Consider the following 12,736-nt stretch of genomic DNA (forward strand, 5'->3'; position numbering starts at 1 on the left):
TCGTTATTTAAAAAATGGGCACTCTAGCAGGACTGCTGGAACCTCCCCTTCCCCATCCCTTTCCCCGAGGACCTGTCCTGCCCCCCCGAGGACCCGCCCCGCCCCACCCCGCCCTCTCCTCTTCCCCCCCCCCCCCCCGCCCCATCGCTCATTGCTTTTCCCCCTCTCCCCTCCTCCCTGTGTGGATCAGGAGGGACTCGCCTGCACAGCCGGGGCTGGGAGCTGCAGCCACCAGATGCAGGTAGGAGGTGCCCTTGGCTGAGCAGGGGCTGGCGCGGGTGATAACTGGACTTTGGGTGTCCAGTCAGTAGATCTGACCGGACACCATCAGGTCCCCTTTTCGACCAGACTTTGTGATGGAAAACCGGACACCTGGCCATCCTAGGATAACATACCCTATGGTTTCTCTAATATTGAATACTAGAGTTTCATATTATCTGAGTTATTCAAACCAGCCACAAAGAGGAAGGTGGCTGGGAGACCTGGATGCAATTCCCTGCCCTGCTATACTTGGGCAAGTCACTAGCCCGTCTGTGACACAATGGCACCTCCGTCCCGTCCTGCGGCGCCCCCTGAAGTCCCATTCCTGCTCCCCGATGCACCTCCGTCCCGTCCTGCGGCACACCCAGCTGCTCCACTTCTGAGCCTTTCAAACAGAAATGGGCTCCCCTATCCTTCCGCGCAGTGGTTTTGTGATGAAGACAGACGTGGACGAAGATGAGATGCCACCAAACTCAATTCCCTTGTGATCTAAACCAGCACTTAAACCTACGCCTCCAGAAGCAAAACCTTAATGCACTCATGTGCTGAACTGCCTTTATGCCCTCAAATCGGTAGCGTTTCCCTGCGTCCTCCAGGTGTGCTCGGGAATCAGCTAGTAAGGACCAATTCCGAACACTGGAGCAGCAGGCTTAATTAAGGCCGGGATTTTAGAGTTCACGCTCTGAGTGCAGAGTCCCCTTTCGGCTTCCTGATCATCTTCAGGCCTGTGAGTTTAACAAGTGGCAGGACACAGCCTGCACAGAGTGTCCCCTCCTCGGCCTGGCTCCCAGGAGAGGACTTTCTGCAGCATCCTTGGCCTCAGCGCTCGGAACGGAGCCAAGCTGGGGCCACGGCAATAAGATTCGCTGTGGGCATCTCGCCCAGGGAACAGGGCAGCGTCTTTGCAGCCAGCAGCGGCTCTGCATCAGAGAGACCCATTTCCGCGGCACGTACGTGCTTTGCTCTTGGCACTGGTGTTAATCCGGTTTCCGCAGCACCTGCGGGGGGTGTTATGCAGGCGTTGGTGAGGGCGATAACCCTGATGGGAGGGGGAGAGGGGGGGGGAGCGCTGGTCCCATCAGGGCTGGATGCACAGAACATCTCTCAGCTACAATCCAGAGGGAGAGAAAGGAAGACATGCATCAGCACCTTAACTCTTTGGAGCCTGGGGGCCGGGAGACTTGGATGCTTCCTTCCAAGAACCAGTCTTTTAAGGGTTAGTCTTTCCTCTTCTCAGCTAGGGAAGCAGTTCACATTGCTGAGTACAGAGGGCTAAGTCTGTCCAACACCTACACCCCTTGGGGGCAGACCTTTGAGATGGCAATGGTGATTAGCCCCTAGAGGGCACACAGGAAGCTTGCGCCTAGCAGCAAGGCCATGGCCAAGCCACTGCTGGCAGCATTCAGCCAGGGCGCGATCTGCTCTTTGCAAGCTGCCAGCAAGCTGGAATCGTGCAGTCTGCACACAGCAAGGCAGGCTTTATAGCATGGAGAAGGAGGCACGCAGCAGCGGAGACTTAAACCTGCACCTGTCCTACAGGGAGGGCCTTTCACAGGAGGTCAATGAGACTGAATAGCATTCATCTTGCAAGGGGCGGGGGGGCATCGCAGGGCTGTGTGCCTTAGCTCAGTGCTACCAGGTGTTTAACTATGAGGGGACAGGTTCACTGCAGTAATCGTGAAGCCTGCAGACTTCTAGCCAGTGCAATGTTAACAGAGACTGCAGAGAACGGTGGGAACAGGGAATGCCCCCAGTGAAGTCAGGGATCGCATTCTGCTCCCAAACTACATTCTAGACCTAGGGATATGCATGGCCCAGGCTAGAGTGAAATTATACTGCGGGATTTGCCTCAGACGTCGCTGAGACACAAACTATAGGGAAAACACGGGTCAGAGGGTTTCGATTCAGATCCAAAGTTCTGCTTCAAAGCAAAGCTTTTAGTGCCGCTTGGAAGAGCAAAGCCTCATGTCGGCCCCTAAACGAATCCCCGAGATGTTGACTTCTCCTGAGGGGGCTGGAGCTGTTCTCAGAGAAAATCCAGCTTCCTGAAGTGTTTTACTGCCACCGGGCTCAGCTCCCCTTGTCCCGCTGCCTGCCCGCCCCCTCCGCCGGGCGCAGACTTTGCAGTTAGAAAGAGAATGAGAAACGGACAGCGAGAGAAACCGGGCAGGTTGCGGAAGACCCATCTGCACCCCTGACTACTCCCTCCCTAGCACAATTGCGCGGGCAACACGTGCCTGCCTGTCTTGAACAAAGCACGAGCCTTGATCGACACTGCCAGCCTCAGCTGCGCCCCGGCCCTTCAGGTGAGCTCGCAGAGACGGATCCACTGTCACTGAAACAATACACAGGTCGCCCTGCATTAACAGGCTACACTAAAGCCAGGCTGCACAGGCCAGACGGGCACACAGCACCCCCACGGCTCGGGGCAAAGCACGGCGGATGGAAAACGTGATGCTGGCAGACCCTTTCGGAGCTCTCACAGCATTTTGTCACCGCCTGGATAAGGGGAGGATGCAGAGCTGAGAGAGGGCGGAACAAACTTTCTCCCTTCCCCGAGGAGGGAGCAGTCTGATTTCCCCCCGGCCCTCGCAGAATGCATCAGGGAAGGATCTGTGCACCCGAGCAATCTGCCCCCGTGGGCTCGTACCATCAGCCGAGGTGGCACCCAGCTCGGAGCAGACGCAGGGGGCGGAACGCTGGAGCCAGAGTGGCTTGCTGGAGCCACGCCGGAAAGCCCACATGTGCTGGCAGCTCGCCTGCATGGGCGAGAAGCGAGGCTGTTCCCTGCCTGCAGCCTATCTGCCACAGCACAGCTCTCTCTGCTGCTGACATTTCTGCGTCTGCCAGTGCCTGGCTTTGCTGCGTGCACATCGGTTTCCTCCAAGCGGATGCTGCTGAAGTTACGGCAGCAGCTGTTCACATTTAAAGAGCTCGAAAGACTATATAGGGTCCTTTCATTCCCCATGCAAATGCGGCCACTTCTGGGGTGGAGTGAGGCAGTGCATAGCCATGCTACACAACAGGTTAGGGCAGGAGGTGAAGAAGACTGTCAAAAGCAACTGCATCTTTGTAAGGTGATCAGACTGGCAGGAAGTCATTACCGGGCCCCGCTTATGATTATTTAAGATTTGAATTGCTGTAGCGCCCAGAGGCCAGTCACAGAGCAGGATCCCCGTGTGCCAGGTGCTGTACAAACCCAGCACAAAAAGACAGTCCCTGCCCCACAGAGATGGCAATCTCAGGATGAGAACAGAGGGATACAGACAGATGGGGAAGTGCCAGGAAACAAGGCTCCGAAGTGGCTGCACAATACAAATAACTACAGAACACGGAGGCAGACCTTCCTGCTCTTATGATGAATGCCAGGGGATGTTTAATGATCCCCAGAGATCATGATGTCCAGCAACGCAGTGCCTGCTTCCCTACATCCCTTTATGGGGGAGCTGAAGGGCAACTGATTCCAGACCGACTAGGGTAAGGAGTTCAGGTGTGTAGTTAATTAACAGGACAGTGCAGGCTGGGAGGCTGAGAATATCCCTACTTTGTGAAGTTCTCTATGGACTTACCATACCCAGTGCGACTGCCATGCCTGTTTGGGGGATGCGGCCTCTGCCACTCACCCTGCACCCTCAGCAAGGCGCTCAGATACCAAGGTGACGGGCACAGTACAAGAACCTGAATAGAACAGAAGGCTGACTCCGTGGGAGGAGAGCCACCTACTCTGTTCTCCCTTAGGAATCCTGGCCTTCTCTTTGGTGCGTTCCCCTCCACGGGCTAACCCACCTGCACCCTGCTTCGCTGACATGCACGCAAAGCAGAAGATTTGTGAGTGTGTTTGGCTGGTGCTGCTGCTAAATCTTAGTGGTTTGAGCATTGGTCTGCTAAACCCAGGGTTGTGAGTTCAATCCCTGAGGGGGCCATTTAGGGATTCGGAGCAAAAAAAAATTGGGGATTGGTCCTGCTTTGAGCAGGGGGTTGGACTAGATGATCTCCTGAGGTCCCTTCCAACCCTGATATTCTATGATTGGATATCAGAGACTGGTGTAAATCAGTACAGCTCCAGGGAAGTCAGTGGGGCTATGGCCATTCACACCAGCTAAGGAGCCAGGCCAAGGATTTAAGATATTGGCACGATGCATTATTTTGATACTAGCAATAAAATGCCCATTCTGCTTTCGCCAAACTCCACCTTTTTACCGTTTACTTTTTACCCTTGATCACCTGTGCCAGGAAACGTCTTGTCTTCCAAGCACTTTTTGGTGACTGTTTTGTTCCAATCTGTTTTCCCCTGCCTCGGAGACGCTTGCAGTCTGTGCGCCTTCCCTGTCTTTTGAAGCTCTCTCCAGCAGCAATGGGGAATGCTGGGGATTACCAGGCTACGAAGGATTTGAACTCTGATCATTTCTTCCCCATGCTTCTCTGCTTCTTTTGCGAAAGTAAAACAGCTCTCTGGTTTCCATGGTGAAAGCTGCTCCAGAAATATATGTTGCAGGGATCAACCCTTCATTTAGAGGACTAAAACGGCTCGAGAGGCCTTAGTCACATCTAGTTGCTAGGATGAGATTCCTGCATACAAAGAAATAGCCAAAAAAAGCTGGGGGGCGGGGGCGGGGGGAAACGTGCAAGAAAAAAAAATATTGTTTTTTCCCCCTTCTCTGCCAAATTTTTCATGATGTCCTCGGGGGAAAGCTCTCACACGGTCTAGTCAAATATATGCTGCACATCTTTCTGCACATTACGGTCACAACCCAGGGTCTGTCTTTGCCGGCTGGGCTCGAGGTCCAGGCTGTAAATCAAAGTGCCCCCCGAGGAATGGTTCCCCACCTTTTTGCTTCCGTTGCTGCACACATGATTCTCCACAGCTCTTCTCAGCGTTGGTTACATTTTTTTCCTCTCCCCCATCGGCTGTGAAAGAGCAAACCACATGCCCGTGGTTTCAGAAGCGGATCAAGACACTGGTCAGCATTTGCATGCACGGAGGCGACTCTTGACCCCCTCTGCTACTGAATCGCCTCCCACAAAAGCATCGGAAGTGGTGTGGTCCTGATGTTCAACAGGGGTGGATCCTCCAGCTACTGACACAACATAAGCTGCTCCCCAAAGGGCATGGGAGGAATGACTGGGGGCTACTACAGTACCCTTGAGCTGGTGGGTAGAGTTATTCCTCCCCCCTCTTCAGAAAGCCCCACCCTGTACTGAGCCTGGCTACTGCAGCTTGGCAGAGAGCCTGGCCCCAGGACCTGGCCCATGTGTATGTGACTCATTCAGAGCACACTTGTTACTGCAGAATTAGGGGACGTTCAGAGAAGGACAACAAGAACGGTATGGGGCATGGAAACCATTATGAAGAGAGATTGAAAACAATGGGATTGTTTCCCTTAGAAAGGAGACTAATGAGAGAGGACATGATAGAAATACATAAAATAAAGAGTAGTTTAGAAAAGGGAGAGGGGAAACTACTGTTATCCCCAGTTTCAGAGTAGCAGCCGTGTTAGTCTATATCCGCAAAAAGAAAAGGAGGACTTGTGGCAACTTAGAGATGAACAAATTTATCTGAGCATAAGCTTTCGTGAGCTACAGCTCACTTCATCGGATGTATCGAATGCATCCAATGAAGTGAGCTGTAGCTCACGAAAGCTTATGCTCAAATAAATTGGTTAGTCTCTAAGGTGCCACAAGTCCTCCTTTTCTTTTTACTGTTATCCCCGTCTCCTAACACAAGAGGAAAAGCCTATTCAATAAGAACATAATGTAAGAACGTTCATACTGGGCCAGACCAAGGGTCCGTCGAGCCCAGTATCCAGTCTTCTGACAGTGGCCAACGCCAGGTGCCCCAGAGGGAATGAACAGAACAGGTCATCATCAATGAGTTCAAAGAGGTGGGGAGGGGCAAACGTACCAGGGCTCCAAGATCAGGGCCCCCCCTCCCAAACATCCATGGAAACAAAGTGATACGAACGGGTGTGGGGCCTCAACCCCCAAATTTCTCCTGATGGGCCTGGAGGGAGCAAATTCAAAACGGATACAAAGGAAACTTTTTCCCACACAACCTGTAACTAGCCTGTGGAATTCACTACCACATGCAGTCATGGAGACCACAAACTCGGCAAGACTGAGGAAGGGAGTACACGTTTATATGGATAGCAAGGCTATCCAGAATTCTAATGGCTCGAGGCTGGCTTACGTCCGGAAGCATAAGGTTTACTAAGCTGCCAAAAACTTGTCAGCATCAATGGTCAGAGAAGGATGAGACCCAATGTATGTGGGTGGACAGATTATCCCACTTCTGCTACTGCGGGGTTCTGACACCTTCCTCTAAAGCCCCAGCATATTGGATTGAATGGACCACGGATTTGATCCAGCTTGAAGCCGTATCTTATCCATCCTAGAAACAAGCTGTGGTTGGATCATTTCCTGACCAATCATATTTGCCGCACTGGATTAGGGTAAAGCAACCGCATGCATCAGGGTGTCAGCGGATCACAACTGGGGTCAGGAAGGCTCCATGGTGGAGCCTGATGGTCCTTCCCTAATGCGTAGGGCGTTGCCCGAGGCGTGCTACACGCTGGCACCCTATCGCTGCAGCATGAGGACACAGGTGGCAGGATATGGAGGAGCGCGGGGAACACTGCAGCCTCTCCTTTTAGTTTGCACCCCAGCAAGTACTTTCTATTCACCGAGCAAGGGAAACGCAAGGCTGGGCTAGCATTGGGTACATCCTACAGACTCCCGACCAACTATGTGCCCACGACCCTCCTCTCCAAAAAGCCACAGTCTCCAAGGTCCTGATTTTGGGGAGCTCAGTCTCCCCCTTTCTCTAAGTCTTTCCCCCAGCATCTGCAGAACGGAGTAGTTTCCCTTCGCCTCCGCTCCGGTGAAAGGAGCATCAGACCTGTTGCCTAGTTACCCAGGGTCTTAAGGTACCGCAGCACCATGGCGCAGCTGCCTGCTGCCTAAATACAGACATCCGGGGTGATAAAGCCGGCTGGCTGCTGCTGGACTCTTTATGCCTCGCAAGCCAAGTGGATGGCTGTGCGCAGACTGATTGGGAAGACGAGGCTAATCAGGAAAGCAGGCTGGGGTGGGGCCATTGCTTAGAGCACAGAGCAAACACACTGAGTGGTTTTGCAACACCAAGCTAGCCCACTGCCGTCTGCCAGTGGCAGACTCCATGTTGCGGCTCCCCGGCGAGCAAGGAGCGTGCCTGGGTAGCACTGTGAAATGCTCCCACCATTGCAGCCCCAAATGCGACGTGGCCCGAGTCACTGGCTGTGCACGGCTTTGCAGGCTGCACCGCTGAGAGACGGTGCCCTCTTGGCACCCGGAGGTCCCGCAGCCCGATTTAAGAAGCAGATGGAGCACTCAGGGGCCAGTAATAATCAGAGATGGTTAAATCTGCACTCTGAGCTGAATCGAACCTTCTGGGTTCCATGTTCTGGTTCAGCCCATTGTACAGCTTTTAGATCCAAACTTCCTCAGCGTTTCCCAGTGTTGCCACTTTTTGTGACTGATCATTGAGACTCACGGTATTTGGGGCTCTTTCTCTAAGTCGCAGTTCCTGGAAGCATGTGATTAAAAAAATAAAAGAGCTCTGAAATTCTCACTTAAAGTTTCTAGACTTTGTGATTGCAGAGAAAGATAAACCCCACAGGCTCAAAACCCAGGAAGCGAACTGAAAATAATTTGATTTTTAAAAATAGTAAATTTGAGAAGTGGGGATGTTAAATCCATGAACTTTAGGGGCCTATGGTGAATTGCTTAAAGCAGGGGAGGAGGGGAGTGTTTGGCAATACTGGCTTTGGAAGGAAGGCTTGCATCAGAGTTCTTACAGGGACCAATTTCTATTAACATCTGCACTTTCGTTGGCTAAGGTAAGGATACTTGAAATCTCATGCTTCAGGGCTTAAACAATGCTCACGGTAGTGCTCAGGAATGAACTCGCTCCTCTCCTTCCACCCCCTGTACAGAACTGCACCATGGTGATTGCTGAAGGTTTTCTCTGCCCACTGAGAAACGTGAGGCAGGGGCATTCTGCCCTTAGCAGTGATCCAGCTAGATTGGCCAGTGGTGCAATCTGGAATGGCATAGGTAATGGTCTTGCTTGAAAAAGCCCTCCCACCTCAGCAATAAGACACTCTGATGCTACAGAGATATATACATAGACTAGGGTGACCAGATAGCAAATGTGAAAAATCGGGACAGAGGGTGGGGGATAATAGATGCCTATATTCAAAAAAGTCCCAAATATCGGGACTGTCCCTATAAAATCGGGACATGTGGTCACCCCAACATAGACAGACAAACTGAGCGCTCGAGGAGAAGGGAGTTGGGATTAATGTTCAAAAATTCATTTTCTACCTTGACAAACAAGCAGGTTAAAAGCCTGAACTTCACAAAGTCTCCGCTGGCCATTAGCAGATCATACCCATATGAACCGGGTGCATTGGCTTTCACTCAGTTGATCTATGCAACGTGCGCCAGCAGTTCAAGGAGGAGATGAAGGATCACAGCATTAGAGAAGAAGGGATGGGGGTGCACTTCTTACACCATACAACCTTGATCCCTGCTTGAAAGGAATCCTCCTCAAATGCCACAGGATTCGGCCACATGCAGAGAAGGCCCCTAAGCTAGCATGGAAGGGCCCATCTACACTGCAATGTAAACCTAGGTTGGATAGAACGCAAGTTAACAGACTCTGGGTTTGTTAACCTAAGGCTTCAGCATCTACACTAAATTGTAATCCCAGGTTAGGATTTGTTGAACCCTGGGTCCCAGCCTATGCTGCATTATGCAGGCCTGGGTCCAACCACCCACATCCCAGACTTCCTAGCACCCTCCCCAAATGTGACTGCTCTAGCCGTTTGTTCATGGAGCAGTGAACACTCCGGGACCGCCCACCAAACTTGACTGTCCAGAGGACAAAGAAAATCGGCCTGTGGGATTGTGGGATACTTTTGGTGGATTCCCAGAGCGTAAATCCAGTGGGGCTACGTCTATGCTGCAAAGCAACAGGGTTTGAGCCCTGGGTCCTGGCTTGACTCAGGTTTGTATCCTTCAACCCCTGTGGGGTCCCGGGACCGTGGGTCCAAGGCCTGGGTTAGCCTGATTTGTATGTGGACAGAAAGGGGGTTAGGCTTGAGCCTGAGTTCGAACCCTGGGCTTACTCTGCAGTGTAGACATACCCTGTATGACAAAATAAATACAGACCCAATTCTCCACCTGGATGCAGAGGAGCAAAGGCTCTGAAGTCAATTGGCTTGTTCCAGTGTACATAAGAAGAGAACGCAGCCCAAATATTTAGCAAGAGCTACGTTCTAGTACAGTGCGGTACAGATTACTGTAGCCAAGGGCCTGGCAGTGTTTCTCGTGCATCTGGATGGGACACAGATTCACTGCCTGGGAGTGCAAATGCTAACCCCCTTTGTCTGTGCAGGGTAGTGAACTGGGCCCATCAGATATAAATACAGGCCAAAGGCCCATGCGTCTCCAAGTGATGCAAGGAGAGCTTGGGGCCTCAACACCTGCACGTAGCTGCCCCTTAGCTCAAGTGGGAGAGACTCGGGGGGTCCCCCTGCTCACAGCCCAATCAGGACCACGCATCTTGTGTCACACTCACTGCATGGCATCTTTGATCATTTCAACCCTAGTGTCTTTGCGTAGGTCCCCTGGGATCCACCGGTGTATGCCCTCCCCGACCTGCAGGCCAGCTTGGCCTCTGGCAAGCTCCTGTTCCATCCCGGCATTTCCCAGACATGAGCTGTGTGAAGCTGCCCTTTGGGATTAGCAGCTCGCTCTGGAGTTCTGCTTGATGCGTGTCCTGGAGCGCGTGGGCTCAAGATGAAAAGCAGCCACCCGATGTGCTTTCAGAAACAGAAACAAAGGGGATATTTTTTGAAGCAGGGTCAATTTTACCCACAATTTGTATTTTCCTGTACAGGCATTGCCAAGGCACTAGACTATCAGCCCCGGCATTAGCCTCTCACATGCTGGATTTGCAACACGTGTGGTCACATTAAGACAAACATGAGTTTCCCGGAGACAACGGAGAGGCAAATCTCAACCCCCTGAGAAAACCAGGGCTGTGAGGAACCCCCACTTCCCCTCCTTGCCCCCAGGGCTATCAGAGCTCCCACTTCCCCTCCCCCTGCAGGGCCATCAGAGACCCTACTTCCCCTCCCCGCGCCGGGCAATTGGAGCCCCCACTACCCCTTCTCGCCCCCAGGGCACCCAGCCGGTGCACAAAGCAACTGTGTCCATCCGTTGGTCGCTGCCTTCCAATGGACCAGCTAGTTCAAGACAGGTAGGATCTACGCCAGCACAGAGATGTACTATACCTGATCCAGTCAAAGGAGGAGGTGTAAGGAACCCCTTATAGCAGACGTGCTCACTACTGCCTGCAAATCAAGCCCTGTGTTTCAGGCAGTGGGGAGCTACGCTGGGGGAATTGCTGTTCTGATCAGATAAATAGCAGACTGATCTCTGCCCATCTTTGGGAATGTACCTTGGGAGAGATCCCCTGGAGTCTTCTGACGCAAAACCCTAAGTCTTAGGAATTCAGTCATCTGCCACGCACGGGCAGCTAGCACCTAAGCTGAAGAGGTGCTAAGTGCATCCCCAGGGTGCTGAGCACCCTCAGCTCAGTGGCACCTTTCCAGACTGGCTCAGCAGCTCACAGGATCAGGTACCTGGGTGGCACATTGCAGTACGGCAACCTCACTCATCTGCTGCCTGTTTAAAATATGCTTTCAGTTCATGCTTGTCTGTAATATTGACATACGAACCAAAAGCTAACCACCAGGCTCCAAAGCTAGGACACTGCTGGCTACCTGAGGCCATAAAAAACACCACAGTGGCTAATGCAACTGTCAATATAAAGGTATTTTCATTATATTCCTGATACAATGCGCTTAAACGGGGGGACAGGGGCAGGCAGCTCCCCAGCAAGTGTGAATCACATGGAAGAATCCCAAGGAATATTTTTTTGCTGAGCCTTGACAGATAGGGCTGCATAATCCATTGACTTTACTATGGACTGAGCAGATAAACCGTGCTGAAGACACTTGGAAGAGTCATGGAGAGTGGGGGATTCTAAGGACTCATTCTCCCCCCTTGACATCTGTGTGAAGTGAGGGCAAAACATTACAGTAGCCTTCAACTACCTGAAAGGGGGTTCCAAAGGGGTTGGAGCTCAGCTGTTCTCAGTGGTGGCAGATGACAGAACAAGGAGCAGTGGTCTCAAGTTGCAGTAGGGGAGGTCTAGGTTCATAGAATCCTAGAATATCAGGGTTGGAAGGGACCTCAGGAGGTCATCTAGTCCAACCCCCTGCTCAAAGCAGGACCAATCCCCAACTAAATCATCCCAGCCAGGGCTTTGTCAAGCCGGGCCTTAAAAACCTCTAAGGATGGAGATTCCACCACCTCCCTAGGTAACCCATTCCAGTGCTTCACCGCCCTCCTAGTGAAAAAGTTTTTCCTAATATCCAACCTAAACCTCCCCCACTGCAAGGTTGGATATTAGGAAACACTGTTTCACTAGGAGGGCGGTGAAGCACTGGAATGGGTTACCTAGGGAGGTGGTGGAATCTCCATCCTTAGAGGTTTTTAAGGCCCGGCTTGACAAAGCACTGGCTGGGATGATTTAGTTGGGGTTGGTCCTGCTTTGAGCAGGGGATTGGACTAGATAGCCTCCTGAGGTCTCTTCCAACCCTAACCTTCTATGATTCCCCAATCAGAATTGTAATGTGGAGAGAAGAGACAGAGGTGCCGGGCAGAAGAAAACTAGGTCCAACCTTTCTAAGCCATCTGGCTCTGAGGCAGGGGGCTCTTTACTTGTTCTGATCCAAACCCATAAACTTTGTGATGCTCCATCCTAACCTCAAGCAGGACAGGTTGGACACGGGAGGGGATTCAAGGTTCAAAAGTCAGATGCTTGCTGAAATAGATGTTCAAAACTTACATTAGTGATAGCAGTATGCAAACACTGAGTTCATTTAATTGCATTAATTCTTCTTATCTGCAGGGCGGGAAGGAAGCCACTGCACTATTAGCTGCACATTGAGCTATTTCCAGTGTCTCAATTAGAGATGACCCCTGGATCTTTAACCTGCCCCCCACCTCTTCTTTTTTCCCCTCCCCAAGAAGCTGGAAGGAATCAGATGTGGGGGGGAGGGATAGCTCAGTGGTTTGAGCATTGGCCTGCTAAACCCAGGGTTGTGAGTTCAATCCTTGAGGGGGCCATTTAGGGAACTGGGGCAAAAACTGGGGATTGGTCCTGCTTTGAGCAGGGGGTTGGACTAGATGACCTCCTGAGGTCCCTTCCAACCCTGATATTCTATGATTCTAGATAGGCCTGAATCAGAACTCCCAACTCTGAACAGATTCTGAGCCGATTTTGGATCTGAATTTCCAGGCTCAAAGCTCCTTTGTGGAAGATCCAGTTCTGCAGCGTGCTGGGCACACTCAGCCTCTTCTA

The sequence above is a fragment of the Eretmochelys imbricata genome, chromosome 26 (assembly GCF_965152235.1).
Source record: "Eretmochelys imbricata isolate rEreImb1 chromosome 26, rEreImb1.hap1, whole genome shotgun sequence".
Lineage (NCBI taxonomy): Eukaryota > Metazoa > Chordata > Testudines > Cheloniidae > Eretmochelys > Eretmochelys imbricata.